At 46.3% G+C, this 27,976-nt stretch overlaps 1 protein-coding gene and 1 pseudogene across 1 annotated transcript in view; both read right to left on the reverse strand.

Annotated features, from left to right (window-relative positions):
* Positions 1–27,976, reverse strand: part of CDK4 (cyclin dependent kinase 4) — a 65,351-nt gene that overhangs the window by 21,650 nt on the left and 15,725 nt on the right. The window lies entirely within an intron of this gene.
* On the reverse strand, positions 127–27,949 carry LOC148534650 (lamina-associated polypeptide 2-like; annotated as a pseudogene).

A 27,976-nucleotide genomic window follows, 5' to 3' on the forward strand; every position in this document is an offset into this window, starting at 1 on the left:
CCCCCCCAGGTCAGTCTAAAAACAATTGTGCCCTAGGGGAGCTGGAAAGTAAGGAGAAGGAGACAGAAAAGCTACATTAATCACATATACGTAAGAAAACAACATATACATGAAAACAAGAACAAGTCAGTCAGACAACATTAAACGCAGCGTCTGAGCCTGTAAAACAGTAACAATGCAGGTAGAACAGCGTAGGGAGTTCACGGTGTCCAGTGTCTCCTGTGGAATTGGAGAAAGGGATTTATCGGTAAGTACCAAAATCCTATTTTCTCCTTCATCCCCCAGGGGACACTGGAGCCTCAGTACAATGGAGACGTCCCAGAGCTTACATCCCGGGTGGGAGAGCGCTGAGAGCCCTGCAACACCGCACGGCCAAACTCCGAAGCAGAGGCCGCAAAACGATAGAATCGTAGGAAGGTATGCGTGCCTGACCAAGTGGCTGCTCTACAAAGCTGGTTTAAAGAAACCCTGCGAGCAGCCGCCCATGAAGGACCTACCGAGCGCGTAGAATGCGCCGTAATAGGACCCGGAGGTTGTTTGGAAGCCACCACGTATGCTTGCCTAATAGTGAAGCGAATCCATGTAGAAATGGTCTGTTTGGAGGCCGGCCAACCTGGACGAGCCACATCAAACCGAATGAACAAAGCATCTGATTTACGGAGGGAGGCAGTACTGTCAACGTAAATCCGGAGTGCTGACTACATCCAAGGATCTTGAATTGGAAGAGTCATCCTTAAACACCGGAACCACGATAGGCTGGTTTATATGAAAAGCTGTCACCACTTTTGGAAGAAAAGTCCTTTGAGTACGCAGCTGCGCCATATCTTCATGGAAAATAAGATAAGGAGGGCGGCAGGATAAATCACTGAGTTCTGACACACACCTTGCCGAAGCGAGTGCCAAAAGCAGAACCACCTTCCAGGTTAAGTACTTTATCTCCACTCTCTGTAATGGCTCAAAAGGTATAAGACTGGAGGAAGGCCAACACCAAATTCAAATCCCATGGTGCCATGGGAGGCACAAAAGGAGGTTGAATCCTCACAACTCCTTGGAGAAAAGTCTGTATATCCGGGAGCAAAGCCAATTTTCTCTGAAAGAAAAATGGACAACGCGGATACCTGTACCTTTAATGAACCAAGACGAAGGCCTGCTGCGAGACATGATACCTTAAAGACTGACGGAGGAGAATTACGTCTCTCACACCAAGCTACATATGTCTTCCATATGCGGTAGTAATGTTGAGAAGTGACTTCTTTCCTAGCCCGAATCATTGTGGGAATCACACTAGACGGCCCTTTCGGCCATTGTGGGAATTTCTTCTGAGGACGGCCCTTTCAGTAGCCAGGCCGTCAAACGAAGCCGCCTTAATTCGCGATAAACAAATGGGCCCTGAAGAAGGTGGTCATCCTGAAGAGGCAGTGGCCACTGCTAGTCTATTAACAGATTCTGTATCTGGGAGTACCACGCTCGTCTGGGCCAATTTGGTGCTATCAGAAGCCCTTGATCCCTTCTCGCTTGATTCTTTGAAGCAGACGCGGAATGAGCGGAAACGGAGGGAATAGGTAGACGTAATGAAACTTCCACGGAGCAGTCAGTGTGTCCACTGCAGCTGCTCGTGAGTCCCTTGTTCTGGAGTAGTAAACTGGTAGTTGGTGGTTTAACCTTGATGCCATAAGGTCAGCTTGAGGATAGCCCCACCTCAGAATTAGTTGCTGGAACACCTGAGGATTGAGTGACCATCCCCTGGATGAACATCCTGCCGACTGAGGTAGTCGGCCTCCCAGTTTTCTACTCCTGAGATGAAGATCGTAGAAATCGCTACTGCAAATTCCTCTGCCCAAAAGCAGAATCCTTGTTACCTCCCTCATGGCGGCTCTGCTTTTTGTGCCGCCCTGCCTGTTTATATATACCACTGCAGTGGCGTTGTCCGACTGGACTCGGATTGCCTGCCCCTCCAGCAGCGAATGCGCCAGCTGGAGAGCATAAAATACCGCTCTCAACTCTAGGATATTTATGGGCAATCTGGCTTCCTGCTGCGTCCAGTGCCCCTGAAAATGCTTTCCCAGAGTCACTACTCCCCAGCCCCTCAGGCTTGCGTCCGTGGTGAGGAGCGTCCAATCCCACACCGCAAACCTTTTCCCCGCCAGCAGGTGGGGAAGGTTCAGCCACCAAATGAGAGATGTTAGAGTCTGAGGCGCCAGGAGAACTCTGATGGAGAAAGAGGTGGGATCCTGACCACTGGGAGAGGAGATCCAGTTGAAAAGGCCGGGCGTGAAATCTTGCATACTGAATCGCATCGAAAGCCGCTACCATCTTCCCAAGAAGGCGGATACAAAGATGTACAGACACTCGGCGATGTTTTAAGACCAGGCGCACCATATGCTGAATGGAGGCAGCCTTGTCTTGAGGCAGGAAAACTCTTTGCTGCACTGTGTCCAGTATCATTCCCAGGAATAGTAAACGCTGTGTAGGGATCAGGGAGGACTTTTTGAAATTTAGTATCCAACCGTGTTGCAGGAGGATGCTCTGAGTTAAGCGAATGTCCCTTAACAGCCGAGCTTCCGAAGAGGCCTTTATCAATAGATCGTCTAAGTATGGAACAATGACGACTCCCTGGCCATGCAGTAGGGCCATCATTGCCGCCATAACTTTTGTGAATACTCTTGGTCCGAAAGGTAGGGCCTGGAATTGAAAATGCGACTCTAAGACCGCAAAACAAAGAAAGGCCTGATGGGGGGGCCAGATTGGGATGTGGAGATAAGCTTCCTTTATGTCTAAGGACACCAGAAACTCGTTCCTGTCGAGACCCGCTATAACGGATTGGAGAGATTCCATCTTGAATTTGAAAACTTGAAGAGGAGTGTTTAAATCCTTGAGATTGAGTATGGGCCTCATGGAGCCGTCCGGCTTGGGCACCACAAACAGGCTGGAATAAAACACCCTTGACCTTTCTGGTGGGTCGGAACATTCACTATTACCTGAGACAATAAAAATTTTTGTATTGTCTCCTGAATTTCTCCTCGTTTTTCTGCAACCAGAGGTAAACCTGTTCTGAAAAAATGAGAAGAAGGAGGTTGGACCCTGAAGTCCAATTTCAGGCCGTGAATAATGATGTCCTTGACCCAGGCGTCCAGGCAAGACTGGATCCAAATGTCCTTGAAGCGTAAAAGGCGCGCCCCAACCCTGGGATCCCCCAAATGAGAAGGAAGGGAGTCATGCGGCAGGCTTGGCAGCTGCCTTGCCCTGCTGAGTGTTGGAGACGGCTGATGCTGAAGCTCTACCTCGTCCTCTGGAACCTCTTGAGAAGGCTGGACATCCTCTGGAACGCCCCCTACATCTTACAGGGGCACGAAAGGATCGAAAGGATGGACCTGTCAAAGGTCTTCTAGTAGGAGGAGGAGCTGCAGATGGTAGGTAAGTGGATTTCCCACCTGTAGCTTGTGAGATCCACTTATCTAACGCCGATCCGAAAAGTACCTCCCCAGTAAAGGGAAGGGCCTCTACCGCTCTCGGACTCTGCTTCTGCCTGCCATTGACGCAGCCACAGAGCCCTTCTAGCAGATATAGCTAATGCTGAAGATCTGGCGGATAGATTACAAATGTCCTTAGACGCTTCCCCGAGGAAAGCAGCCGACTCTGCAATCTGTTCGGCTAGCTGAATTAAGTCGTCAGTTTGCGTACCTGTCTTAATCCCCTCAGCCAGCTGAAGCACCCAGGCTTCAATGGCCTTATTTACCCAGCAACTAACTAGTGCTGGACGCATCAAAACCCCTGCAACTGTATACAAGGATTTCAATGCGTGTTCCATCTTCCTATCCGAGGTTTCCTTTAGGGAAACCGCGCCAGACACCGGAAGCACCGTTTTCTTAGAAAGACGGGCTACTGACGGGTCCACTGCTGGAGGAGTTTCACATAATCTCCTACTGTCAGGTGGAAAAGGGTAATAAGACAGATATTTCTTAGAAATGTGAAATTTTTTGTCTGGGTGTTTCCATGCGGAAGAAAGAATCTCATCCAGCTCTTTTGATGCTGGAAAGGTAACAGACTGTTTAAATCTTTTACCGAACATAGATGGTTTTTCAGTAACCTCTAAATGCAACACCTGGCGTACTGCTGAAATGAAAGCATCCACGCCCTGAGATGCAGGTTCGGGGTCCTCAGGAATGCAAGTCTCTTCTTCCTGAACCTCGCCCTCTTCAGTGTCCTGCAACTCCTCATCTGACTCATCCCAGTGCAAGGGATTATGAACCAATCTCCTACTAAGGACCTGAGCAGGAGAAGCAGCAGCAGGTGGGGCCTGGGACATTGCTTTTTGTAAGTCCCTCAACAGATCTGGCCAGAGAGCGAGCCCAATCTGGTTCAGCTGTTTGTCTCAGCCTCTCCCTGTCCTTACGAGCTGCTTCCAGCTTTGATGACAGATTTGATATAACTGCAGTCAATTGATCAGACCACCTAGGCTGGACTACAAGATCAGTATCTTGAGGTAAAAACACACATTTACACACAGTAAGGAAGTATTAGACTGTCCGTGTGTGAATTTTTCACCACAAGCCTTACATGAAAATAGGATTTTGGTACTTACCGATAAATCCCTTTCTCCGATTCCACAGGGGACACTGGAGCCTCAGTACAAAGGGTATAGAAGTGGGTTAGCCGGGAGCTGGCACCTTTAATAAAAAACTTGAATGGTAGCTAGCTCCTCCCCTCTATACCCCCCCCAGGTCAGTCTAAACAACTGTGCCCGAGAGGAGCTGGAAAGTAAGGGAAGAAACAGAGAAGCCACAATATTCATATATAAAGAAGGTTAAGAAAAAACAAACATTCCAATCAGACAACAGTAACAAACAACCGTCTGAATGTGGAAAAAGTAACAAATGCAGGTAGAGCAGCGCAGGGTGGGCATCCAGTGTCCCCTGTGGAATCGGAGAAAGGGATTTATCGGTAAGTACCAAAATCCTATTTTCTCCTTCATCCACTAGGGGACACTGGAGCCTCAGTACAATGGGGACGTCCCAGAGCTCACATCCCGGGTGGGAGAGCGCTGAGAACCCTGCAAAACTGCACGGGCCAAACTCAGAAGCAGAGGCCGCAAAAGTATCAAAACGGTAGAATCTAAGAAACGTGTGCTTGCCAGACCAAATGGCTGCTCGACAAAGCTGGTTTAAAGAAACCCCACGAGCAGCCGCCCATGAAGGACCTACCAAGCGCGTAGAATGCGCTGTAATAGAAACCGGTGGTTGCCTGGAAGCCCCCACATAAGCCTGTTTAATAGTCAGACGAATCCATCTGGAAATAGTCTGTTTTGAAGCCGGCCAACCTGGTCGGGCCAAATCAAAACGAACAAACAAAACATCCGATTTACGGAGCGAAGCAGTCCTGTCGACATAAATCCGGAGCGCTCTGACCACATCTAAGGATCTAGAAGCTGGAGAGTCATCCTTAAACACAGGGACCACAATTGGTTGATTTATATGAAAAGCAGAGACTACTTTTGGAAGAAAGGATTTGTGTGTGCGTAATTCAGCCCCATCTTCATGGAAAATGAGATAAGGAGGATGGCATGATAAGGCCCCCCAGTTCAGAGACCCGCCTCGCTGAGGTGAGTGCCAGAAGGAGAACCACCTTCCAAGTTAAGTACTTCAACTCCACCCTCTGAAGCGGCTCGAAAGTTTCAGACTGGAGAAAAGCCAATACCAAATCTAAGTCCCATGGTGCCGTAGGAGACACAAAAAGGAGGCTGAAGCCTAACTACTCCCTGTAGAAAAGTCTGGACATCCGGTTATAAGGCCAATTTCCTCTGGAAGAAAAAATGGATAACGCGGATATTTGTACCTTTAAAGGAACCCAGACGAAGGCCTGCCGTTAAGCCAGCCTGAAGGAACAGAAGTAGACGTGATACCTTAAAAACTGATGGAGGAGAATTGCGTCTTTCACACCAAGTGATATAAGCTTTCCATATGCGATAGTAATGCTGAGACGTAACCTCCTTGCGAGCCCTAACCATGGTAGGAATTACAGTTGACGGGATTCCCTTCTGTCTAATAACGGCCCTTTCAGTAGCCATGCCGTCAAACGAAGCCGCCTTAAGTCTTGATAAATAAACGGCCCCTGAAGCAGGTGGTCATCTTGAAGAGGAAGCAGCCACGGCTCGTCCACCAACAGATTCCTTATCTGCGAGTACCACGCTCTTCTGGGCCAATCCGATGCTATGAACAGCACTCTGACATTCTCGCGTTTGATTCTCTGAAGTAAGTGAGGAATTAGCGGGAAAGGAGGGAATAAGTATACGTAGTGGAACCTCCACTGTGTTGTCAGGGCATCCACTGCTGCTGCCTGTGGGTCTCTGGTCCGGGAATAGTAAATTGGTAATTTGTGGTTCAACCTCGATGCCATGAGATCGGCCTGTGGCCGACCCCACCGGAGAGTTAGTTGGTGAAATACCTGAGGATTGAGCGACCATTCCCCTGGATGAATATCTTGCCGACTGAGATAGATAAATCGGCCTCCCAGTTTTCCACACCTGGAATGAAGATGGCAGAGATTGCCACTGCGAATTCCTCTGCCCAACGCAGGATTCTGCCTACTTCCTTCATGGTGGCTCTGCTCTTGGTGCCGCACTGTCTGTTGATATAGGCGACCGCTGTGGCATTGTCCGACTGTACTCGGACTGCCTGACCCTGCAACAGAGGCTGCGCCAGTTGGAGAGCATAAAATATTGCTCTTAACTCTAGAATATTTATGGGTAGACCTGCCTCCAGTGCCCCTGAAAATGTCTTCCCCGGGTCAGTGCTCCCCACCCTCTTAGGCTTGCGTCTGTGGTGAGGAGAATCCAATCCCATACTGCGAACCGTCGTCCTGCCAGCAAGTGCGAGGGATTCAACCACCAAATTAGAGATGTTCTCGTCTGGGAAGACAAAGAGGACTCGCTGGTGGAGAAAATAGGTGGGATCCTGACCACTGAGAAAGAAGGTCCAACTGAAAGGGGCGGGCATGAAATCGTGCATATTGAATCGCCTCGAAGGTCGCCACCATCTTTCCCAGCAGGCGGATACAGAGATGTACTGATACTCTGCGATGTCGCAAAATCAAACGCACCATGCTTTGAATGGAGACCTTGTTCTGAGGCAGAAAAACCTTCTGTTCCGCCGTGTCCAATATCATGCCCAGGAACAGCAGACGTTGTGTCAGAGTCAAGGAGGATTTTTTGAAATTTAAGATCCACCAGTGTAGCAAAAGAAGGTTCTGGGTTAACAATGTCTATTAATAATCGAGCTACTGATGGAGCCTTGATCAGTAGGTCGTCTAAATATGGACCAATGACTACCCCCTGATATCGCAGTAGAGCCATCATGACAGCCATGACCTTTGTGCCGATGAAAGACCGAAAGGTAGAGCCTGAAATTGCCAATGCGAGTCTAGGACCGCAAATCGAAGAAATGCTTGATGAGGAGGCCAAATAGGGATGTGGAGGTAGGCATCCTTCATGTCTAGGGACACAAGAAACTCGTCTTTCTCGAGTCCTGCTATAACAGAGTGGAGAGACTCCATCTTGAACCTGAAGGTTCAAAGATAAGGGTTTAGATCCCTGAGATTGAGAATGGGTCTCATAGAGCCGTCCAGCTTGGGCACCACAAACAAGCTGGAATAAAAACCCTGACCTCTCTGATGGGTCGGAACTTCCTCTACCACCTGGGACAACAGCAGCTTCTGTATTGCTTCTAAAGTAACCTCCCTCTTTTCTGATGCCAGTGGTAAACCGGTTCTGAAAAAACGAGAAGGCGGATCTATTCTGAAGTCCAACTTCAGACCGTGTGTAATGATGTCCCTGACCCAGGCGTCCTGGCAAGACTTGATCCACACTTCCCTGAAGTGTAAAAGACGAGCTCCCACCCTCAGATCTCCCAACTGAGAAATGAGCGAGTCATGCGGAGGGCTTTGCTGTTGTCTTGTCCTGCTGGGACCCGGATGAAGCTGATGTTGCAGTTCTACCACGGCCTCTGGACCCTCGGGAGAAAGTCGGAGCTCCCCTGGAGCGTCCTCTAAACCTGCCGGGGGGACGAAAGGACCGCAAAGGAAGGACCTGCAGAAGGTCGCCTAGGAGGGGGAGCCGCAGACGGTAGGCAAGTGGATTTCCCACCGGTAGCCTGTGAGATCCACTTATCCAACTCCGTCCCGAAAATAAATTCTCCGGTAAAAGGAAGAGCTTCTACAGCTCTCTTGGATTCTGCATCCGCGTGCCATTGACACAGCCAAAGGGCTCTTCTGGCTGAAATAGCTAAAGCCGAAGATCTAGCCGAAAGGCCACATACGTCCTTAGAAGCTTCCCCAAGGAAAGCGGCCGATTCTGCAATCTGCTCAGCCAGCTGAATGAGATCTTCAGTCTGCGATCCTGACCTGAGACCTTCTGCAAGCTGAGTAGCCCAGGTTTCAACAGCTTTATTAACCCAACAGCTAACCAGTGCTGGACGCTGTGACACTCCTGCCACTGTATAAATGGATTTTAGCGTGTTTTCCAGCTTTGTCGGAGGACTCCTTTAAAGAAACAGCTCCCGGAACGGGAAGCACCGTCTTTTTAGAAAGACGGGATACTGAGGGATCTACAGCTGGGGGAGTTTCGCATAATTTTCTACTATCTGGTGGAAATGGATAATAGGATAAAATTTTCTTAGAGATTTGAAAGCTCTTATCAGGGTGTTTCCACGCTGAGGTTAGGATATCATCCAATTCCTCCGAAGCTGGGAAAGTGACAGCCTGTCTAAATCTCTTACCAAAAATTGACGGTTTAGAAGACACCTCTGAGTCCTCTATGTGTAAAGCCTGGCGTACTGCAGTGATTAATGCATCTATGCCCTGTGATATAGGTTCCGATTCATCCGGAAACTGAACCTCTTCCTGAACCTCGCCCTCCTCAGGTTCCTGCGCTTCCTCATCATCCCAATGTAAAGGATTCTGGATAATTCTCTTATTAGGGACATTATATAACGAGGCAGTAGGAGGTGCCTGGGACATAACTTTAGTAAGTCCCTCCGCAGATTTGGCCAAAGACCGTGCCCAATCTGGCTCAGGTGATCTGTGTGTGATCACCTCCCTGTCTCTGCGAGCTGCTTCAAGCTCATCAGAGTCTAGTCATAACCGAAGTTATCTGATCAGACCATAACGGCTGGGATGGTGTGTCGACAGCCTGCGGCTGAGACACACACTTGTCACACAGCAGAGAGGAGCAAGATTGCTCGTGTGATCTTCTCTGCAAATTTTTTGCATGAGAAAGACTTTTGTGCAGCCATAGATCCCTTAGAAGCCATGCTGCAGCACTCTGTCACACCCACACCACACACACACACACACACACACAGTAGGTGAGAGACAGATATAGAGACTATAAGGGGAGCAGAGAGGAAGATTGCTATGCCCCCTAGCAGCTCTATAATAGCGCTATAAATAGCCCTTTAAAAAACTTTTACTGGCCTTAAGCGGTGCAGAATCTCCAGGAGCAGCCCTTCTAAAATGGCCCCCAGCGTCTACTACAGAAGCGCTGGGGATGCTGGGAGGCAGGAGCAGAAGATGGACTTAAGCTCCGCCCCCTCCGCTATGGCGCCTTACCGCACTAGCGCTGCTGCTCAAGTACCCGCCTGAATGAAGTCCTGACTCTCCCGCTAGTCGGGGAGCCAGGACTCACTTACCCTTTCACTGCCAAGGCTGCCGGCGGCGGGGTTTATGCTGGGGGAAGCCCGCGACAAGTGCCGCATGCAGCGCGTCCAGGGCTCCCCAGAGACTGAGGTCTCTGTAGCTGGAGACCTCAGCGCGGACCGCGGGCAGTGGTAGTGAGGTCTCCCCGGCAGCTCCAGCAGTGCAGACAGGCAGGGGGCAGTGAGCTGCCTGTCTGTATCCTCAAAATCACTTATACTTCTTTTCTAACTGTGCCTTAATGGAGCATAGGTCCAGCTCCCAGGGCACAAACTTTAGTCTGGGGGGGGGGAGGAGCTACCTACCATTCAAGTTTTTTATTAAAGGTGCCAACTCCCGGCTAACCCACTTCTATACCCATTGTACTGAGGCTCCAGTGTCCCCTAGTGGATGAAGGAGAAAAAGACTTTTGTGCAGCTTTAGACCCCTTGGTAGACACGTCTCTAGTACAGACACCACACCCACCCACACACAGAGAAAAGGACAGTAATGCAATAACAGATTTTTCAATCACACTACACAGAGACCCTGCTGAAAGGGGCACAGTGGGAGATAAACTATAATGTTTGCAGCACTAACAGAATAGTGCTGATAACAAGAATAAAAATGCAAGTGCTGATACACAGAGTACTAGCCTGACTCCTGACACAGCTCTCTCTCCACCCTGTAGTGCGTGTAAAATGGCCACCAGCGTCCTTCTGGAAGCGCTGAGGCTGCTGGGAGGCAGGAGCAGAAGGAAAACTCAAGCGGAGCGCACTGTGAATGCCCGCCTAAATACTTGTCCTGGCTCCTCTGCTAACCAGGGAGCACTAACCTTATCCCTGCTTGCGCTGGGTCCCACGACGTGCACTGCATGCAGCGCGTCTTTGGGTACCCTAGAGACTGAGGTCTCTGTAGCAGGAGACCTCAGCGCAAACCGATTGCAGTAGCGGTGAGGATCTCCCCGGCAGCTCCGTCGGCGCAGACAGGCAGGGGCAGTAGGCTGCCTGTCTGTCCTCATGCTGATGGAGATCATATTTTCAGAGCCCTAAAGGAGGCTTACGTCCAACTCCCGGGGCACATTTTTTAGACTGACCTGGGAGGGGTATAGAGGGGGAGGAGCTAGCTACCAGTAGTTTTTTATTTAAAGGTGCCAGCTCCCGGTTAACACACTCCGATACCCCATTCTACTGAGGCTCCAGTGTCCCCTGGTGGATGAAGGAGAAATAAAAACTATAAATTTATATTTTCACCTTACTTTAGGGCTTAACTGTTTAAAATTGGCAACCTCTAACATCAATCTGACATTCTACCTAGCATCATCCACTGCTAATCAAAGTCACTTCTTCTGAGCGTCACTGAGGGAAAATTGATATATCATAGGGGTTCTTAAGCAACACATCATGTGGCTTGTGATTTCATTTTATTAACCAATTCCTCAAAAGCATTGTTCCAAAACAGATACATTAGGTCAACAATACATTTGTTCAGCCACAGTCCTGAATAGGTTACACCTGTGTTACTGCAGAGCTAGGCCAGTGCACCAGCCATAACAGACAAAGGGAATGGAGTCCATCACTCTCAGTCCCACTAAGGCGACATTAAAAGAGAAAAAAAAAAAAACCCAGCAAGGTGCAGTATGAGGTCATGACACCACTAATGACATCAGAACTGATCAGTTGATGAGGAGGATTTCACAATGTGAGAGACATAAAATAAGATATGAATGAGGATATCGGAATATAGTCAAATAAGTGACAAGAGATGAGAAGAGATGATGGAAGACTGATTTAGTTAGGCTTGATTTGGTGCTAAGCATACCTAAGGGAAGTAAAACTGGCATATGTATGTAACTGTTGATAGTGGAACCTTTATTAATTAGGGTAATTAATCAGAGCAGTACAACATTTCAGGGAGGTTTTAATTGTAGTATAGGTCATAATTGTGCAATGTAATGTATGACAGCATGATGAAGGTCATTACTGCAGACTTATTAGTGCGTGGGCATGTAGCGTGACCAATGCTGTTCATCTAGACATGAGAACTAACATTTCAATAGCCTAACCCCATTATCACGCTGACAATACATCAGTATTGCCCTTGAACGGGGTTTGCCTTTCCCCAATGGACGACAGTACGATCACTGTTCCGTCCTTCAATAACTTATTACAAGTCACTAGCGATGTCGTCAGGTTTGATATGTAGCACATCATATCGGACAGCGTTGCATGCAGCCGCGGTAGCGCTCAATTAGGCGTACACACTGAGCAATGTAGGAGTTTTATCATTACAAAACAGCAAATCAGCCCGAAAACGCTCCAGTGTGTCCCAAGCTTAACAGTAACTGAGGTGACTGATGACTTGAAAATGGTTGTAAAGTCAGTAATGACATGAAAATGAGAGTGACATCAATGATGATATCCTTATGGGAGAACATCACCGATCATATCCCCCCACGCCGAATGCTTTTTTAAAATTTGAATGAACAGTATTTCCGCTAAAGCGATGAAATGAACAATGAAATAGCACAGTGTGCCCATGACATTTTCAAAGCCCGTAGCATAAGAATTTGGTCAGCTTGTGTATGGTGTCCTTACTACAGATAAAGGCAAGAAACAGTGTTTTTCAGTGATAAAGCCTCAATTAGTAGAAGCCAAAAGCTAACTACTGTACTCTACTAATCAAGACGAGAAAAGCCGGCATGACAAGTGCATGAGATAGCAAAGTAACAGGTCAGCAGCCATTGTATTCTACAAGGGTTACAAGATAATAGACTTTCAAAAGGAATTATTCAGCATTTTTCCCCTCATTAGCCCTTACTGTGAGGGAGTTAAACCAGCAGTTACAGAAGCACAATAATATGGTGCTGAATTACTAATCCACCATTCCCTTTTACGACAACCAGATGCACAGGAAAAGAACATATATTTCAAGTCTTTTGTATGTGCATTATGTGAGCAAAGGAAAATCATGCGGAACGCGTGCAGCTGGAAAGCGCTCAGCTTGAACAGCATTGTGGGGCGTGTAGCCAGAGTTATTCATGATTACGCAAAGAGGACACCAACTTTAAACTATCTCCTGCACCTAGCATGCGGTATACGTGCCAAAGATAATGATGGCTGTTCGTGGACGGAAGAGTGGGGCAGTGCGATTGCACAGATGCATAAAACTCAAAAATATGTGCATACTAATGTGCATATAGTGTCATTTGTACTCCATTCAGACGTCCGGAATTGCGTTCGCATTAAGTACAACTCAGAATCAGACACAGAAGTGGCTTATAGTTTGGCTAAACACAGTGATTCTACTGCACAATCTACTGGAGTTACTTATATTATTGGTTTAGTGGCCCTCTGATTCATGGCCACAGATTGTCCACACAAACTTGTTCAGGGCATGTATTCTAGTTACATTGGCTTTAAAAGAAATGTTATATGTGACAACAATCACCACAATATGTGCAGATGGAAGATTTGGAAGTTAGAGAAGTCACTGAAATATGAGGTCAGTCATTTTGCCCAATTATGTAATGGATTGCTAAAATGGAGTTGTAAACTCTCAATAACAGCAATTATTTCCCCATATATACAATGAACATTGTAAACAATTGTCAAGCAGTTCAGTGCTTGGTCATTGCCCTCGAGTGAAAATGAGAACTTTGCCAAGAACAGTAAAGGCTCAAACATACTTAACGATATGCTCCATGAGCGATATCGTATCCCTTGAACTCTCGGGCTCAATGTCTGGAACGACACTGGAGCATACACACTGAACGATATAGTTAACGATATTGTTCAGTGAGGTCACCTGCCACATCCCCGTACTTGCAGAATCTGACGATATCGTCCGATTGTCCTGGCAGACATAGTTAACGATCCGTGGGAGCGAGCATCGTTAAAGATATCGTGCATATACAATGGACGATATTGAATGCTATGAACGAGAATATCATTATCGTCCACTTTATCATCTAGTGCAAGGGTCTTCAACCTTTAAGACAGTGCGGGCCACATTAAAAAAATTCAACGAAGCCAGAGGGCCACTAAGCTAAATTGCGATATTTAGACTGCCCCCTCCTCACACAATTATGTTCCATAACTGCCCCCTCCCACAATTATAATTATGCCCCATAACTGCCCCTACTCCATTAATTATGCCAGATAGTTGCCCCCATCCTCAAACAACTATGGGCCTGATTCAGATCCGCTTGCAAGCGGGTCGATGATGGCCAAGTGCGCTATGGGTCTCGCACCAAAGGGGGCGTTCTGTCTATAGTAATTGACAGCACGCCCCCTTTGGTGGGCGTGCCGGGGGCATGGCTGCCCAAACGGAGGCGTTCCCATGGGAACGCCTACCGTCTGGGGCCGGCCCCACTGACATCACTAGTGATGTCAGTGGGAGTGCTTTTGGCTCTGATAGAGCCAAAAGCACTCCAGGGCTTGCGGCAACGAGACCCTACCACAAGGGTCTCGTCGCAAGCCCGATGGTCGCGATGGTCTTGACCATCGCGACCATCATTTTGGCCGCTCGCTATAGCTGTAGGTGGTCACCCACAGCTATGCGAGCGGCCAGGAGGCCGCTCTTAATTTCAGAGGGATGGCCCTGATTCAGAGCGAGCGCTCTGTCAGAGCGTCCGGCTCTCAATCAGTGCCTATGTCCCATAATTGCCCCCCTCTGTAGTGCCCCATATACAGTGCCCCCCAGTAGTGGTCCCCCCAATATAATGCCCCCAGTAGTAGTCCCCCTATGCAGTACCCCCAGTAGTGGTCCCCATTATGCAGTGCCCTTCTTTACCACATAAAGCAGCAGAATCCGGCATCAGATCTGACCGAAGAACTTTTTCTTTTCATAAATGGGTTTTCCATGAATTAATCACAAGGGAAAAATGTACCAAGAACTAAACAGAACATTTTTTTTAAATAAACAAAATGGCAACCAGCACTAGAACTTGCAGCATAGGCAAAAAAGCATGAGGTCCCCCCAAATTTGCCAGGGATGGTGCCACTATAGCAAGTAGATGCACAGTGTCTGGTCCTCTTGCCATAGTGCCAAACAGCCCTATGCTAGTCACTCGGCTATCAGGCACCTGTCCTCTCCCAGGAGAAAAGCAGTGGGTCTGAGGTAAAAAATAGGTCTGCTACAAAGTCAAAGGGCCGTTCTCAATTGCTGGCTTAAAGTTCTCGCTGGTGACGTCATTTTGCCAGGAGAGAACTTTTCAGCGTATTCAATTACAAAGACTTTCTGCTGGTGCGAAAAGTCTGCGTCTTGTAACCAGCGGAAAGACTCGCCTGTGAATGGAGGTGGAAAAAAGTGCAGAATTGGGGTATTGGGGTGCAAAGTTGCAGCAACACCACTGCAGCCTTGGCACAGTCCCCCAAAGGTAAACTGCGTAAAAAAAAAAGTTAAAAAATTACTTTAGATCACCCCAAAACTGTACTTTAGTTTTGGGGGTGAAAAAAATAAATAAAGTTGGGGGACAAACTTAAAAATTAGCGAACTCGACTCCAGGGGGTCCCCCAAGTATGTCCAAGCTGTTTTTTGGATTGCAGGTGCATGGTGAAGGTGTGTTTTTTAACCATGCTTCCACCCATTTTCACATACCCCAAATTTTATGGGACTACTTATTTTTGCCAAAAAAATAACCCTCCTAAATGCTATTCTTCACCACTTGCGCAAAGACGCTAAATAAGCACCCCAAATACCTCCAGCAGGGCTATTCGGGGGTATCCATAGTGATTTCCCCATGTCAGAGCATCTTTTGAGGTGGTGTCAGGCTGATTTCCCAAATCTAACAGGACTTTTCGCCAGTTTGAGTTTCGCCGGGATGCGTTTTCACATCCTTTGCAATTAAATAGAGCGAATAGCGATGACTAGCGCGACTCTCTTACGGGCCCAAACTGGCGATGACTGCAAAATCTACAGGAAGTGAAAAGTCCAGGACTTTTCGCCGGCAATTGAATACGGTATCTAAGGGTATCTAAGGGATTCATGCAGCTACTTAGACAAACTAACCTGTCAGAGGAGATTAATTTTTGGGGAAGCTTTTGCAATGGTTTTCCACCTCTTGATAAATCTGGTGGATTATATGGTTTTATTCGTATAATATATTTATAATAGTTTTGACCATAAAATCATTGGGACACAAAACAGCAAAGGAAACCTGGCATAAAATAAAAACACACTTATGGATTTATTTGTAATTATTTGTAAAATGTAAACCAAATATTGTTCAGGAAGTTCTTTCCAACACTCTTGCTTTGCTTATATCTCTGTCCAATTAATCTCAAACAAGCTCGATGGGGTTTAAGACTGGAGACTGTGCTGGCCATTCCATATTTGAAGTTAATATTCTTTTCTGCTGTGGTTGTTCTGACATTGCCTTGAGGTATCTTTTGAGTCATTGTCTTGCTGTAGGATGTACTCTTGACCAACTACGCTATACCAGGGCTGAAGCAATGTCCAATTGGGCTACATTTGAAGCACAAGTTAGGGTGGCTGGAGAAGGTTTGCGCACAGACTAGTTCTAATGGACATGTAAAATAGCCAAATTGGCTATAAAATAAAGAGACTAGAGAGATTGGGTGGAAAAGGGGTACAAATGAGATAGACGGGGGAGCGAGCAGAGAAAGTGGTATCTGCTACTTTCTCTTCCTCTTGGGGGGAGGTCAGATGCCAGATAGGGGGGAGATGAAGTGGTAGGGTGAAACCAGAGAGACAGCTAGAGCACTTAAGGTGCCTACACACTAGACTATGTGCTCACCAGGGCTGCCATCAGAAATGATGGGGCCCTGTGACAAAATAGGTAGAGCCCTCCTCCCAAGGGGATGGGGGCACAGTACTGGGAATGCTGACTGGAGTAGGGGGGAGCACAGAGGAGGAAAGGCCGACTGGACTAGGGGGCGGGGGGGCACAGGGCTGGGAAGAATGGCTGGAGTAGAGGGCGGAAAGGACAGGCAAGGATGGCTGGACTGTGAAGGGTGCGCAGGGATGGCTGGCTTGCTGGACTAGGGGGTGAAACGATGGGTCAGTTTGCTTACCAGTCACTGGCAGCCAGTCAGGCATGGAGAAAACCTGGCTTGGATGTCAGCGTTGTGGATTGCATCGGCAGACAGGGAGAAGAAACAGCGCCGGCGTCATTTTAAATATGGCATTGGCCGCGAGCCAATCACAGTAGACCGGCAGCCAATCAGGGCCGCGGCCGCTGCTGATTGGCTGACAGTCCGCGAGCTCTAATTGGCTTGCGGCCGGCAATTTGGAATGTTGCTTGCGCCGTTTCTTCTTCCTGGCTGCCGGTAAATTAACGATTGATCCACATCCGGGCCCGGGACTACACCACCCATGATATATAACGGATACTTATACTTAAAATTGAGGTATAAAATTTTGGCAGGATATGGCACCAAGTTATGTATGTTATGTATATTATGTATCTACTAAGTTTTAGGTGGAAGAATAAAACTTCTTGCTCTAAATTACATATTCTATCAGGTTAACGGAAACAGTACCAAATACTATTCAATCTGTATCCATTAACAAGATAACGTGACCAGCTTTTGTCTTGTGTTGCAGAGTTATAGGACTAAAACACAAATATTGTAACAATGATTACAGTTGAAGCTTTTTAATTAAAAATCCACTCTTAAATGACTTACGTCAGAGAGGACACGAGTGACGTCAGGATTGGCACATGTGGAGCCAGTTTTAGAAATGGAAGGCAAAGAGAGAATAAAGAGATTGTGTCCTAGTCATCTGCAGTGTTTAGGTCATGTGGTCATAAATATCTGTTTTTGGCTGCAAACCATTTCCACTTTACTTATCTTTGAAAGGAAGTAATGACCATTGTGTGAAAGGACAAAAAAAAGAAAGTTAAAGCCAGAGACAACAGCTAGAACGACATTTAAACAACTGTATAGCATTACATAGCATTCGGTTTGTTAAATGTTTGATAATTAAGGATCAACCAGAAAAAAGGTAGAGGAAAACAGAATTACACATTATTCAATGAACAAATAAGTACATATTTAAAACAAAGCCTGGAACAAAAAGGAAGGAACTTTGGGCCCGATTCAGAGCCGCTCGTAAGCGGCCGCTCGTTCGCTCCGAGCGACGGTCGCACAACTGCGCATACGTATGGGTCGTAATGCGCATGCGCCAACCAGTCAGTGCGGTTGGAAAACGTGCGTTCGCAAAATTGCGAGTGCCTGTTAATTTGAGTGACAGAATGAGGCGTTTGTGGGTGGTAACAGGAGAAGGTGCTTGAAAACGGGGAGTGGTGACACGAACGCAGGCGTGCCAAACGGTCAAAACGGGCGTTTTAAGGGTGTACATAATTAACAAAGCAGAGTCATCGGCCACGTCACTTGGTTGTCTCTTAACCTGAACTGTTCGCATGATTGCGGTAGGAAAATCCAACCACAAGCACTGCGAGCAGTTCAGAAGCCTTTCGATGTACTCGATTAATCTAATAAATAGCGGAGATGACGTAGCATGCGAGCGGCAAGGGGGCGTCTTTACAAAATAGCGAGCGCATGTTTCGTTCGCTCAGACAGAGGCGTCAACAGAACGCAAAGAGCGAGCGCTCAATTTAAATATCCAGCCCCTTTTTCTGAACGAGCGAGCGCAAATAGCGTCCGGCTCTGAATCAGGCCCTTTATTCCCTTGTAGCAGCAACATTTTGGGACATATACAGACTCTTTCCAGGCTTACAAGAGGCCGGATAAATCTCAGGCCATTGCTGATGTAAGGTTTAGGGACTCCCGGGGGGGGGGATTTAGGTTAGGCACCCCCCCAGGTGGATTAGGAATAGGCTAGGGCAGTGGTTCCCAAACTGTGCGCCGACACTTGCAGGGGTGCCTCAGGTTGGTGGTCCAGCACCAAATGAAATTATTTGTGGTCAATGTAATGTAAAAATGTGGACAAACAGAAGCGTAAACCTATCCACCACCACAGGATAACAGGTAAGCACAATTTACTTTTTTTTTTCTGAATTTCTCAAACTTTTGGCTTAGGGGTGCTGTGAAAACAAAGCTGATACTCTAGGGTGCCTTGGTTCAAAGAAGTTTGGGAACCACTGGGCTAGGAGAAAGGGGGGGGGGGGGGAGATTGGGAGGTTTAGGGTGCAGAGAAGGGGGTTAGGTTTAAGCACCCCTGGGGGGAGGTTTGGGTTAGGCACCCCTAAGGGAGGGTTAGGGGGTGTTGTGTCATACCGATTCCGTTCAGAAATGCTATACTGTGTACCACTGATCTAACTAATAGTTTGAGTTACTGTTACCTTACTATCAACATGAAGCAATGTGATCAACTCCTCTGACATCTATTAACATGGCATTTTCACCCATATAATGGTCGCTCGTTGGAAGATTTGTGTTTTGCACACCATTTTCTATGTGATAAAGATACCGGGTGTGTGAATATCCCAGTAGATTTGCTGTTTTCAGGATAATCCAACCATGGACAATGGAACCAATCATTCCATGGTTAAAATAACTTAAGGTAGGTACACAAACGATATTTCGCCCAATCCGACAAAATCGGGCAACAGATTGTCAAAATAGTCTAGTGTGTACTAGGGATGTGCGCCGGACCATTCTTGCCGGACTTGGATTTGGTTCTAATTCGTCGTCCGGCTTTGGATTTGCCAAACTGCGGTGACTGGCTTTGGATTTGGATTTTTTTTTACAAAAATTGACAAAAAAAGCTAATTTCCAGTCAATTTAGACCACCTCACAGCTTATAATATTGTTTTCAAAATTATTGGCCAAAGGTTGCAGTGAGCTGACTGGTTACTAAGCGACAAAGCAGCGGCACAACGACACAGACACCACAGTATAAAGCACATCTATGACACATTGCCACACAGCAGTGGCAGAAATGAAAAGTAGTGCACCCATCCAGTGGGGTACGGCCAGCAGAGTCACAGTACTTGTTTACATAGTGGGCTACGGCCCAAGGAGTCACAGTGCACAATCTTATTCACATTACACCGCACATAGGGCCTGATTCACATTACACCATAAAGTAGTGTCTCTTATTTATGTTACGACACACAGTAGTGCCCCTTTTACACAATGCCCACAGTAGTGCCCCTTTTACACAATGCCCACAGTAGTGATGTCCCTTACACAATGCCCCCAGCAGTGGTGCCCCTTATGCAGTCCCCTTAGTGGTAGGGTCCCCTATGCAGTGCCCCCAGTAGTATGCTCCCCAGTAGTATGCCCCCCCATTAGCAGGCCCCCCCCAGTTGTATGGCCCCCCCAGTTGTATGCCCCCCCCCAGTAGCAGGCCCCTCAGTAGTATGGCCCCCCCCCCCCAGTAGCAGGACCCCCCGGCACTCCCAGTAGCGCCCCCGGCCCGTACACAAGTTTAAAAAAAAAAAACCCTTACCTGTATCCCCGCTCCCGCGCCGTCCGCTTTGCATCCACACGCTGAGGAGGGAGCCGGAAGACGGAGCTCCTGAGTGAGCTCCAGCCGGCTCCCTCCGTGCAGCAGCCAATGAGTGTGTGTGACTCTCATTGGCTGCTGTAACAAACACACAGCTGCCGCTGGCGGCTGTGTGTTTGTTCTGTGTAGGGCAGACCGCTATCACAGCGGTCTGCCCTACACAATAGGAGCCCTGATGTCGGATTCTCTAGCGAGAATCCGACATCAGGCGGCCGCCGTTCGGCCCCGAACGGGGATCAGAGTCAGGCGGGTGGACTCGGATCCCCAATGTTCGGAGCGGTTCGGATTCCACAGAATCCGAACCGCTCATCTCTAGTGTGTACTCACTATGTTGGCTGTTGCTTGCTCCCTCCCGCTGGGTCATCAGTCGCGTTATCATATAGGCCCTACATACAGCTCAATCTGACAATGCGACTGATGACCCCATGCAGCGGAATGCGGCAGGGGCAGACATATTGGGCGGTCGGGCACCTGATTGTCTAATGTGTACCGGTCGCCCAAAATGGCGGTCTGTGTTGGCTACACACATCGTTTAGTGTGTACCCAGCTTTAGGGCGAAATGTATCAATGATCGTATTTAATATGCGTCAAATATAGTGTACTCACCTTCACTTGTGCCCAACAGAATCAAAGTTCTAAATATTGCCGACAGATCCCAGATATCCAGATGTGTGTCTTAAAACTGTATTTTTAAAAATGTTAGCAATACACCTGTTATATGAAGCTGCAATCCTGAAAATACACATCCCTCCCAAAATACCAATCCCGCTACTTTAAACACGTTTTCTAACACACTTTACTTTTTCAACTCACAAATGGAGGTCATTATTGGCCGAATTAAGCTTAATAATTTTTGCTTAATTAGTAATTGGGGGGGGGGGAAGCGGGCATGGTCCAAGGGGTTCTGACCAAAGTCACATTTTTAGCCAAAAATAGGGATTTTGCACAACTTTTCACCTGCTCTGAGATGGTGAAAACTTTTTGCAGCTTTTGACTATGCAGAATTCGCACGAGCAAAATGCCGCGGATAATAGGATAACTCGATGCGCATTTTGTGCGATAAGTTAGCACCGGTGAAAACTTCTCGCACAAACGTGGCTTATAGCGGCTAATTGAATATGGCCCTATATTTGATATGTTTTGTACGGGTGTGACTGAAGTCGACATTCAGAATGTCAACATGAACGTTAGGCCAACAAGCAATATGTCAACATTCAAAAATGTCGACTGTTAAAATTTCGGCATTTAACGTCAACGCTTTTTTTCTTTATCGCCTAACCCCATCAATAAGCAAAAAAAATAAAAATTGGCAACATTCCGATGCCGACATGTTAGAAATTTTAGAATGTTGACATTATGGTTGGCGACCTAAAGTCCATGTCAACATGTTGTACATTATGGCACTTCAATTCCAGAGTGACTTGCTCCATTAGTGTGCTATGTTATCATCGGACACCTTAATCAAATCCTCAGTGGGTCCTTTGATTAAATAACTAATTTTTTACATTTCTATTTCTATTGTGTTTATACACCCATCGGCCACAACATTAAAACTGGCCAATATTGTGTAGGTCCCCCTCGTGCCGCCATAACAGCTCTGGCCCATCGAGACATGGACTCCATAAGACCTCTGACGATGTCCTGTCACCAAGACGTTAGCAGCAGAAGTAACTTACAGGACTTAGAGAGGTCAAGGTGCAAATCTCGCAACTTTGTCATGTTCCTCAAACCATTCCTAAACAATATTTTCAGCGTAGCAGAGAGCATTACGCTGCCAAGAGGCCACTGCCATCAGGGAATACCATTGTTATGAAGGGGGTGTACTTGGTCTGGAAAAATGTTTAGGTAGGTGGTTCATATCAGAGTAACATCCATATGAATACCAGTACCCAATGTTTCCCAGCAGAACATTGCCCAGAGTGCCAAAATACCACTGTCAGCTTGCCTTCTTCCCATAGTTTATCCAGGTGCCATCTCTTCCCAAGGTAATTGATGCACACGCAACCGGCCAGCCACATGAAGTAAAAGAAAAGTTGATTAGTCAGACCAGGGCACCTTCTTCCATTGCTCCATAGTCTAGTTCCGACTGTCATGTGCCCACTGTATGCGATTATGGGACAGGGGCCAGGATAGGCACTCAGATTGGTCTGTGACTACACAGTACCATATGCGCCAAGCTGCAGATTCTGACACCTTTCTACCATAGTCAGCACTAACTTTTCACCAATTTGTGCTATAGAGCTCTTGCGTGATAGGACCAGACAGGTTAGCCTTCGCTCCTTACGCACTTCAATAAGCTTTGGGCGCTCATGACCCTGTCTCCAGTTAACCGGTTGTCCTTTTTTGGAACCCCTTTTGGTAGGTATTAACCAATGCATACCAGGAACACACCACAAGATTTGCCGTTTTGGAGGTGCTCTGACCCAGTCGTCTAGCCATCACAATTTGTTAAGCATTCTCGCTAGGCGTCACACCCTGCCGGCTTTTAAAATGCTAAAATTCACCCTGCCCTTATGGATATGTTCCGCTGTTTACAGCCAGACTTTGGCATGCCTGCGGAGCCTGATTTCCACTGTGCAGCTGCACCTTTGTGTACAGTCTATGGGCCACAGTGCCTCGCCGTGAGGGAGGGTGTATGGTGGTGGGTTGTTTGTACGTACAACCTTCCCACAAGAGGTCACACCCTCTTATCAGGAGTGCGCAAATGTGCCCTCTTTCATAATTGCGCCCTGCCCGATCATGAAGCTGCAGTGAACACTATATTTGCCACTTGTGAAAGCCGCTCAGATCCTTACGCTTGCCCATTTTTCCTGCTTCCAACACAACTTCAAGAACTGAGAGCCTAATATATGCCACCCCTTGACAGGTGCTATTGTAAAGAGATAATCAATGTTATTCACTACACAGGTCACTGATTAGAATGTTATGGCTGATGGGTGCACTCTCCTCAGACCAATAGGCCCTTACCTGGGCTATGCCACTTCCGGTGTTGTTCATCTCAATTTTGACACACACACACACAGGTTGATATACGCTTCAGATTGTGTTTGTTTTATAATCCACCTTAATGCTATACACGGTCAGATATTTACACACTAAATTTATGTGCTCGTTTTTTTTATACTGCAAACACGATGCATTCCACTGCGACACTCATACCTGTTACTTCTGATACACAGCTTCTAGCTGCGGCAGAGTTTATGGTTACATGATTGAGGGGCATACGTAGGGGCTCATCAATGTTTGAGTGTGACTTGACAAAAAGCCCTTTGTGGGCCAAAACATTGGATTCTATTTTAATAGAAATATTTCTTCTTCAAGTCTGAAGTGTGCCACCTGGTTCTTATACATAGGTACGTATGTACATACATATACAAAGACAGACAGACACACACACACACACCAGTATATATCTATTCACACATAATTAAATTTACACAGGTGTATATACACTGGTGATCCAAAACATTATGACCACTCCCAAATAAAGCAAATTAAGTTTATTTGTAATAAAAAGGTGCATACCAAAGGTCAGGGATATATTTAATCAAATTATTCTTTTTGCACCCAAATAGAATAATATCGGCCCCATAAGAGTAATATTAATGTCCTTCATAAATACAGTAATAACCCACCATCTGAATAGTATATCCAGTGAAGAGTGGCAGGTTTAAAACCGAAACAAACCAGATCTTTTAGTAAATTTATCCTCCAGTGTCTTTTAAATCAGACATTTCAGTCTGTAAACAGATCTTTAATCAATGACCCAGTAAACATCTGAGTACAGATAGAAAAAAGTCAGATTAAAATAAAATTTAGATTTCAATATAGAGAGCGCCATTCTTTGCACTGTGAGATAGATATATAGATAGAATATATGTATATATCTAAGATAAATTTTACACACTTCAGCATTCGACAGACTTCAGCTGCAACACTCACTACCGATTTACAATCTGCCACTGAAAGTAAAAGGTGACCACACATTAGATGATATTATGCACGATTTGGCCAATTCAGATGCATTAGAACGACAGATCGTGTGCAAATCGTGAGAGTCCACTTACGATTTGTGCATCTGCGGGTCATCTGTCGTATATCCAGATCTTACCTATAGTGAGTGAGTCTCTCTCTCTCTCTATGCCCTGGTTGTGAAAATACAGCACCGGACTCTTTCCAGCAGGTGGAATAATGCCACAGCCAGGTGAAGGGTGGGGCGCGCACATCATTTTGTTTTTATTTTTACACCTTGTAATCTTTTTTTTCACAGATGTTTGCACTGATCCGTGCATGCATCAGTGTGTCTGACAGCACAATATAGATCACGCACATTATGCAAATAGTTAGATCGTGCACAATAGCCTTCTTGGTTCATGGCATCTTTACAGTCTCAAAACTATTTTGCAGTGCCCAAAGGCCAAGGGATACATACAATTAGCGTTGAGGATCTGTTGGAACTTCACGCTAATGTAATACTAGCAAAATCAAGTGAGTTTCTTTTATTATAACAACCTCTTATGTGTGCATAAGATACACATACATAGTCAGACACACATACAGGCAGGCAGTGAGGGTCACAAACACATCCATACATACAACAGAGGGTCACAGACACACAAAGGCAGACAGCATCACACAGACACACAGACATATAGGCAGGGCCACACATACTGTACATACAGGCAGTAAGCTTCACAGAGATAAAAATACATACAGGAAGGGTCACACTAACGCACACAGACAGGCAGGGCCACACATACATAGTTAGGGAGGGTCACAGTTTCATACATACAGGCAGGGTCACAGAGACACAAGCAGATAGACAAAAAGTACCTCTCGCCTTGATGTCAGATCATGCTGCTGTAGTCCCACCCTCTGCTGGGGTCAGAGGAGCATGTGCTAAGCTCCACCAACAGGGCTCAGCACACGCTCCTCTGACCTCAGATTCTCAGCATAGAGCAGCAGTAAGGAAGGACTGGAGCTGCTATTTTGTATCTCCCACCACCACCCGGCCCTTCCCTAATGCAGTTCTCCAAAAATCATCAGAACCACTTGGCCCCGGAAAATGGGCTTGCTCTCTACAGCCCAGCAGTCACGTTGCTCTACCTGTCATATTAGGACAGTGCCCCCATATACAAAGTGTGTGCCAACGAAAATATTATATATAAAAAAAATAAAACACACACACACACACACACACTTCACAGAGCCCTGAACCCCTAGGATAAACTGTAACAGTGACCAATCATCAGTGCCTGACCACACCTGTGGCTGAATGGATGCCAATATACAGTCATGTCCCAAAATGTTGATATACATACACATATGTAAAACATTAATTAGCATACACTGTCCTTTGTATTATGTTTATAATTTTCAGGCTGCCTTCCTTTCATATCAATTTCTGTGCAGTGATACAAAATAATCCAATATTAAAAGTATTTATAAATAATCCCCTAAACTAATCTGTAAGGAGGAAGGAGAGGACTATGCATAAGAGACTGATGGTTCCAAAAAAGCAGCAGCATATAACCCATTTGTAACAACCAAAACCCACTGTGATGAATACAGAACACATTTTACAACACAAAACATTGGTCACACATGCAACAAGCAAGTTCATTCTAAAAAGGTTCATGAGGCAACAAAGATCTTTTTTAACTGCATCCTGCAGTCAAGTGATAGTTAATCATCAGACTGCAGAGACATGGAATCCTGGCTATTTGGACCACAACTGTGAATGTGGGAAAGACACAAAAACAGAAACATAGTTTTGGTCAGCCAGCCATAGTTTTTCAGTTCCTCTATGGCCCATACATTTCATAAGCTGAGAAAATGTGCATGCTACATTTTCTTAAACTGGGCATACGTTAGACGATATACGACGGATTGGAACAAATTATTCAAATCATCCAGTGTGTACACACTATCGGGTGTTTGTTGCGCCTTTTGGTCGGCCCTACATGCTGCTCAATCTCAGGATGTCTAACGATTTTTACCACATTGTGCAGTGTGTACCGAACAACCAGGCGATATGTTATTATATAGTTAACAATCTAACCAAAAACGATGAACAATATATTGTTCCTTAGTTTGTAAGATTGCACAGTGTGTATGCACTATCGTTTGTCCGGGAATTGAAGGGAAATAGTTGACGATATGGCATAGTTTGCACATCGTCTAATGTGTACCCAGCTTTAGGCAATGTGAAATACTGTTTTTTTAAAGCGTTCACAGCACGAGTCAGTATGTGACATTCTGCTGGTTTTTGTTGGGGATTATTTGTGCAAGGTTCAACCAGAAATGTGACCACAAGAACATGTAAAATGTAACAAGGTCATCTAATTTTTACGAGTATAAGGGTCGACCCAAAGTTTAGGATGGAAAAAGTGACTTACCATAAAGTGTATTGTGCTTTGTTCAACCTACAGACTGTCTATATACATCATGCCTTTTGGTGACTTGGTAATTCCTGTACATACAACCCAAGTAAATGGTCAAAACTCTCTGTACATACACTACACTAAAGAGACCTACTAATATAAACTTATAGGCACTGTTAATTAGTGTAAATAGTTCATCTTAAGCAAAATAATGGACATTTTCTTGAGAAATAAATATAGGGCTATATCGCAAGCAAAGTGCCTGATTCAGAGATGTACGATAATCCAATCGCAACTGCTAAAATATGCGAATGCTTGTAAAGCATACCCGGGCATAGGGACGCCCACTGCTGCCTTCTCACATCACTCCAACATCGCGCACCAGCGTAAACATCGACGCAGATCGGGCAGCCATGCAGGATATATGTGGCAAGTCTGACTTGTCTCAAATACAGCGCCTCTTCTGACATGCGGAGCTATCCTGTTGCGAAGAAGACTGCAATGGCCAATTTATGCACGCCCATGAAACGGCATTTAAACGGTCAGACACGCCTGCGTTTGCCTAGCCACTCCCCGTTACCTCCCCCAAACGCTGACTTCCTGCTACCCACTTTGCGATTGAATTCTCTGTGCAAGCATCGTCAAAACAAGTGCTGTGTACACACCATGCAGCTGCCTGCCAAGCATGCACAATGGCTAACAATCGCTCGATCTGCGGAAATATCAGCATTGCGCACATCTCTGAATCACGCCCAAAGTTGACAAATAAAAGTAGAAAATTTGCAATAAAATATTAGATAAATTAGTCATTAGGAAAACAAAATGTTGTGCAGAGAACAAGGACCTTGCTACCATTGCTATACTCAAAGAGGTAATGCCTGCCAAAATGCCCTTTAGGCTATTTCCAGCATCTCTCCTGTGGACTGGCATACGAGTGAAGAGGAGGAATTGCAGAAACTTCTGGACAGAAATATTGCTCATTGCACTTACACTCCATTCTACTAGTGTTGTCTATTACCAGTCTGCAACATCAAGGTACAGATGGCAAAATGCCTGAACCACATCTAGTGAACACTATTTATAGCGTTATAAATTCAAAGAAATGCAGTAAGGGAGCAGAGGAGGCACCTCAAACATGTTGTAGTTACGAGTGCATTATGCAATTAATCTACAGTTGTGTCCACATACACATCCTCAAATCTTGCCAAATAGTCCCGTTTAGTGCTCCGCAGACTTGCCACAAAGCCGCGCCATAGACGTTCACAAAATGTGTCTTTGCATCGCTAATGCGCAAAATTACAATGCAGGTACCCCAGGACATTGGTGCTGGCTGTGCCTGCAGCAGCTTGTGTACGTCTCAGACACTAACCTGGGTAGAAAGACAGAGTGCCAGGCTTCTTAATCTGGAATGTAGAAAGAGTCCAGGAATTGCTACCCGTGGCGGAGCGTCTAAGTCTAGCCATAGCGCAAAAAGGATAGGTTATACAGAT

Source organism: Taudactylus pleione, unplaced genomic scaffold, assembly GCF_031769625.1.
Source record: "Taudactylus pleione unplaced genomic scaffold, aTauple2 ptg000065l, whole genome shotgun sequence".
In the NCBI taxonomy this organism is placed as follows: domain Eukaryota; kingdom Metazoa; phylum Chordata; class Amphibia; order Anura; family Myobatrachidae; genus Taudactylus; species Taudactylus pleione.